This window comes from Apteryx mantelli, chromosome 9 (genome assembly GCF_036417845.1).
Source record: "Apteryx mantelli isolate bAptMan1 chromosome 9, bAptMan1.hap1, whole genome shotgun sequence".
Taxonomy (NCBI): Eukaryota; Metazoa; Chordata; class Aves; order Apterygiformes; family Apterygidae; genus Apteryx; species Apteryx mantelli.
This window is the reverse complement of record NC_089986.1, coordinates 20,375,552-20,381,872: the sequence shown is the minus strand read 5'-3', so window position 1 is coordinate 20,381,872 and position 6,321 is coordinate 20,375,552. Positions and strand designations below refer to the sequence as shown.

The following is a 6,321-nucleotide window of genomic DNA, read 5'->3' as shown; positions in this document are numbered from 1 at the left end:
TCCCCGCGGCCGCAGTGCGCAGAAAGGCAGCGCCCGCCCGCCCGCCCGCTCCTCCCCCGCCGCCCCACTCCTGGGCGGGGCCCGGCTGCGGAGATGGCGCAGGCCTCGCCGCAGCGCAGCGCAGCGGCCCTGCTGCCCCCGGCCGCTTTACCCCCGGGGCCGCGGCTGCTCTACGCTGTGTTAACGCCAGAGCCGCGGCCGCGCTCCCACAGCGCCGCCTCCCTCCCCTCCCCCAATCTGCGAGCAGCGGCGCACGCGCGCCGGGGCGGGGCGGAGCGCGCCGGGGCCCGCCTCCCTCGCCGCTGAGTGGCGGTTGGGTCACGTGCCGCGGCGCCAGGGCTGGGTCTGCCGCCGCCGCCGCTGCTGCGCGCGCGCGCTGGAGAATGTGAGTGGCGGGGAGGGGAGGGGGCGCGCGCCGCTGCCGGAGCCGTTGGAGCCGTCGCGCGCCGCGGGGCGGGGCTGGGAGGGGAGCGAGGTGAGGAGAAGAGAGGAGAGGAGGAGGCGGCGGCGGCGGAGAGGCTCCGCTCCGCTGCCGCCCGCCCGCCCGCGGCCCCTCTTGCTCCGCCAGCCCGCCCCGCCGGGCCGAGCCGCGGGTGAGGCGTCGCCCTGGGTGCGGCGTCGCGTCAGGCGGCCCCCGCCCTCCCCCGGCCCTCGCGGGAAGGGGGCACCTGCCGCGGCAGGGCCGCCCCGCCGAAATGAAAACGCGCCGGGAGGGTGCCCTGGAGTTGTGAGCGTCCTGAAACTAGCTCGTAGTAAGCTGCCCCCGCCCGAGCTTGCCTTTTCGCCCCGATTTGGAAGCAGGGTGGCCAACGTTGATGGAAAGGAAGCGAGTTTCAGAAGTTGTAAAAATACCTGATATTTGACATGTTTGACTAACTCTTAGCGTTTCATTTTGCCCCCCATTTTTATAGGATTTTGCTCTTCGAAATGCTTTTGAGGTGGCATAAAAAAAGAGTTCCTGAAAGAGTGTCGGGTGACACGTTTAGGAAGCGTGTGGTGGTAGGGACGTCACAGCGCTGGTTCCCAAAGCGCGAACCTGAGAGATGTTTGTTTTGTCAGGAAGCTGCAGCAAATGCGTTTTAAGTGCAGTGACTCCGTAGTACGTGCTGGCACTCATTAGAGCTGTGTGGCTTCAAAATTGCTGTTTATTTCGTTTCCTTGAAGCAGTATTTTTACAGATTATATACATAACCTGATTTTTTTCTATGTTTTTATTAATCAAAACTATATCCATTTTTTCCCCTTTCTTAAAATGATATTTGACAGCCTGCAAATATCTTGCACCCATATCAAAGGAGAAGCAGTGACGAAGTAGATAAATGGGTCTCCACAATCTGGGAGGTTTTTTACATTTGTATCAATAGTCAGTTTAAGTAATTCAGACGTTTATAAATGTGTTTAATGATATCTGACTTAATTTACCTTCTGGAGTTAGCATGGTAATGTGCTTCTTGGTGCTGCACTTGGTTATTTCAACAACATTCGGGGTCTTGGCAAGAGTGAGCATAACACTAATACTGGGAAGTGTATATTTATCAACTGTTTCTGTATTTTACCAATAAGATCTAAAATTGATTAGAAAGTAAGCTTATTGTTCTTCCCTTCCCGTATAAGACTGCAGACAAACTTTCCCCGAAAACACCGAAAGCTAAGGAATGTTAAACTCGTAGAGCCCTTGTGCTTCACGAAGTGGAGTCAGAGAAGCACTGTTTTGTTTTAATTGCATTATGAAGTTCTTGAGCTAAATAAAGGAGTAGGCCTTTCTGGTATAGTTATCCAATTTAGGATTCTAGCAGTGTAAATACTGCAGTCAAGTAGGGGGGGGAAAAAAAACATCCTGACCCTAATTAAACTAGTTAAATAACACTGAGGTAAAAAAAATCTAACTGTGGTCTAACCTGCAGTCCATTTTTGTTCTAATGTAATTATTTTTGTTACAACTGTGACACCACCCTACCTTCACCAGTACAGTGATATGGCTATAAGTATTTATGATTATTTTATTTGTTTAACTTTAGATGTATATGTGTAGATGCATCCTAGCATTTTGAAAGATAGTTGCTAATTATCATTTATTATCCTATGAGAGGTGGATAGTAAAAATGTGTATTAAACCTTGTCATGCCACTTTGTCCCCATAAAACTGGGAAGGAACTTAATATGTCAACTGTAAAAATGATATTATGATAGTATATAATTCTGACCACAGAGATTCAGCAAGAAATGATGCATCGAAGAAAGAAATTATTGACTTCTTGTTCATCTTTCTGGCTACATTGGAAATGCTTTATCTGTTTGATCATATGTGGCATATAAATTTAGATGTGCAGAGAAAACTATGTGTTGCTTTTAAGTTTTCTAAGCAGCAAAATCAATAGTAACATATTGCTGTTGTGTGGATCCTGTATAGATCCTGTACAGATTTTTCTAATAAAGAAAAACCTCATAATTTTTAAGGAGAGTTGTTGAAACGTAAAGACAGTTTTTTATTCCTGCTTTTTCTGCCCACTCTACACTAAAATAACTTACTGATTTGGCAATTGTAGCAGAATTTCTGTTACATATAACTCATATAAGCAAAAAGAATACTTTTTGGTGGTGTATTTATAATCAGCTTCTTGAGCAGAATAAGCTATACTCAAGAGAGGGCTTTGTATTAGGTTGTTCTGTTCCAAGAGCTGATTTATATTGCACTATGAAAAGACTGATGTGACCTCTCTCTAGAGGAGAAAAAAGGGAAGATTACTAGTATTTGTATTAGCAGTAAATCCTTTTAAACATATATGAGACCTTGGCTGAGGCACATGAACAAAGTATCTATTTCCACAGTTGTTACCTATCAAAGGTAATAGACTGAAAGATCAGGGAGGAATGAGTTCAGTGGCAGATTAGTTACATAGTATAGATATTCTGAATAATTTCCTAGGCCACATTGTAGGGACACTTTTAGTAATTATTACTTTGATTTTCACAAACCAAAGAGGCTTTAAAGACTTTGTTAGAGCAAATAATCTTTCTCATATTGCTACTACAGGAGTGGTGGGTTTTTTTGTTTTGTTGTTTCTCCTTTTATCATTTCCATCTTGCAATTTGAGATTGCTAGTTATGATCAGATTCTGGCTGCTTAGAAGTCACTGCTGTATGATGTCTAGTTTGTGACTTGCCTGTAATGGGTGGTATCAGCTACGAGTTCAGCTGGTGTCTGAACTGCAGATATTGTCTCTACTGCCATTATCTTTAAAATGTGCTTAAGATCACTATATCCCTCTGCTTTCATTTCCTACATGGCATTCATTTCTAATTTCAAGTCTTCAAATTACCCAGTCAACTACTATGACACTAAAGTCATAGCAAGCAACACTATAGGGAGACTCAACCCTAAAATGTTAAATTCTAGGAGAGGTCAGTCTGATTGTCTGAGAGTCTTTCAGCTCTAAGAAACTGCCCCGCTACCATGCCAGCTAGAATCAGTGGTAAACTTGCTCAGTTAAAACTTGCCTCAGCTCCAACACGGTTGACTCTGTGTGAACTGGAAGACTTGCTCCTGGTTTACTTTCATCTGCAAAGAGACTAGTTCATGCATGTGAAGTGAACTGCAGTGAAATTTGCGGGGACAATGGAGAGAATCACTGCAAAAGCACGCTCCTCCTCTCAACTGTAACAGTAAACCTGGGATTTTATCTTTCTGTGTACGATTCTGTAACGCTAAGGTGCCTCTGTTACAGATCATTTTTACAAGGCAACTTTATAAACTCCTGGCAGTTCTGTGTTGAAGATTGGTGACAGATCTTTTGAAGATCAGGATCTACCATACAGATAAAAGCAGAATCTGTAGATCATGGCTACATTCAGACTGGATGGAAATAAGATGTTGTATTTCTGTCTCTATTCGTAAAATCTAGATCTACGTCACAGTGTGGGGTTTATTTTGTTTTTGTTTTGTTTTGTTTTGTTTGAGATGAAGGGTAGTGGGTTGGATTTCACTTCACAAAAGCATGAATCAAAATTTTATGCCAAGGCACTCATTGTTCTGTCTGTTTTGGGGGGAACAAGGGTATCTGGGGACTCTTTTCCACTCACTTCAAATTATAGCTATAGGAAAAGACACTATAACGTTTCATTTTAACTGGTATTTACTAAAATATTTACTTTATTACATGATCTGTCAGTAATATGAAGTCATAATATTTTATGGTTGCCAAGCAAGTGGAGGGGGTTGTCACAGTAAAAATAAAAGTTTAAATACTTTGCACTTGGTTAGTACAAAACAAACAAATTCCAAGAATATTTAGTTCAGACATTTATCTTGAGTAGGTGACAAAAAATGTGGACACGTGGCAGCCTAGATGTAAGACAAATGTCCATTTCAAGTCTGTTCTGGAAATTTGTACATTTTGAAGTGCATGGCAAGTTTTAAAAAAGAAAAAGGAATAAGTGCTTCATTGTTTCAAGTCTCATTAGACTTTTAATAAACAGAGTAGAGGCTGAGGAGGAATGTTCAGACAGTTGAAAGCACTATATGTTTTAAATGAATTGCATTCCAGAAGGCTCTCAAATAACCAGTTTGTTTTCTTTCTTATATATTTTTCCTTTCTAATGGAACACATAATGTGTCTTGGCTGACATTTTTGATTGCTTCCAATAATCAGAATGACTTATAATACATAGCATTACTGTAATCGTGGTAAAGCATTCCCATTCATCTCCATTACATGACTGCTGTACAGACATGGGCTACATGAGGGTTCCTTTTCCTAGGTGCACATATGTTAGAAATATTTTAAGTGGGAATTAAAGAGTATTCAAAAAAAACCCCAAAAACCTTCAGTAAGTGAAACTAGGTATTATCTGGCAATCTGGACAGCATGGTATGGCAAGATTTTGGGGTTTTCACACAGCTCGGGTTTAAATGGTGTTGAATATTACATTCTAACATTTTATGTCAACTGCTTTGTGGTAGAAAAAATGTAGCTGTGTCAGCAGTAAAAGAAAAGTCAGGGGTTTGAACAGGTGAGTATAAGAACAGCTTGGAGATGCTGGCATACATGCAGCATAGCATGTCATATGGGAAAACAGGGTGGCACATTAATTAAAATTTGTGATTGTGTAAGTATTGGCGTTTTTTGATAATGTTAACACTAGAAAGCCAAAGACTGTTGATTAGTCCACTGCAGCAATCGAATTGCACATTAACAGGTCTTAGCTGACTTGAGATTTGTAGGGACTACTACAGCTGTGGTCTGTGTAGTTAAATCAAAAACAAACATGAGAATTTCTAGTTCTTACTTGTTTACTTGTTTAAAAACTTGTTTTTAAAGGTACCAGTGTACTTTCAGCTGCATGGTAAACAGGCCTGGTATAAAGCCTGTTCCCATTGTTTCCGCTCTACTTTGGACGAGGCTTAGACATTATGTAGCATCTCTGAGATTAGACCATGGAAAAAGTGCAGTGAATTTCCTTTTATTGTAGCAAATAAGTTTATCTGCATTCTATTCTACTATAGCTATTTTGAGAATGCCAGCAGCTTTTTCTTCTCTTAAAGTACTGTAATAAGGATAAGTGAAATTTAAGGAGTGATCTAGAGAACAGAATAACTTAAAAATAATTTGATTAATGCTATTTCTTATGTGCGTAAACCGGTATGGAGGTATATGCTGCTTTCATTTACGTTTAGCTGTAGTTGATCTTTTCAGGTGCACAACTCTGTGCAGCTCTCACAGTCGCTTCTGCTGTTATGGGATAACCTAATTCTGAGGTGATTTCCCTCTCTTCCATGTGCTTGCTTACCTTGTATGGTGCAACTCCATCAATTTATTATTATACATTTTTCTGTATGTATCCAGAGTATTATTAAAGTGTTTGCAGCATACCAACTGTCTGTATGTAACTTTATAATACTTACTAGGAAGGCAAAATATGGTAAATGTAAAGTATATCTTGTATACCCTCATGTGCTTTTACTTCACCTTTCTATATTGGGACATTCAGAAGTGTTTTTGATGAGAACAACTCAGACCAGGGAGAGAAAAACGTGGTGAAAATGCTAGATTTAATTGGCACTTTTTTTTTTTTTTTTTTAAGTGGAGTCTGGTTATGGGGATAATCACATCGGAATCTTGTTATTGTCAGTCCTGAAATCAGTATTATTTCAGGCTGGGTAAGCCTTGAAAAGCGTTATTGCTCTGGAGATCCCAGACTACTTAAGCATCGGTTCCATTCAGCTAGGTTGGCTAATCCTTCATCATATGTTCTTGAGATTTCACTTTTGCTCGGCTCTGAGGTGAATCAGGAAGAATATGAGTCATGGACATGTGGCAATGG

At 41.7% G+C, this 6,321-nt stretch overlaps 1 protein-coding gene across 3 annotated transcripts in view; it reads left to right on the top strand.

The window, feature by feature from the left end:
- The first annotated feature begins 345 nt into the window (after positions 1-345).
- The window catches only part of RHBDD1 (rhomboid domain containing 1), a 52,919-nt gene continuing 46,943 nt past the window's right edge, over positions 346-6,321 (top strand). For all 3 annotated transcript variants that reach the window (XM_067301910.1, XM_067301911.1, XM_067301909.1), the window contains exon 1: positions 346-385. The gene's annotated coding sequence lies outside the window, so the exon portion shown is untranslated. The remainder of the gene's footprint in view (positions 386-6,321) is intronic.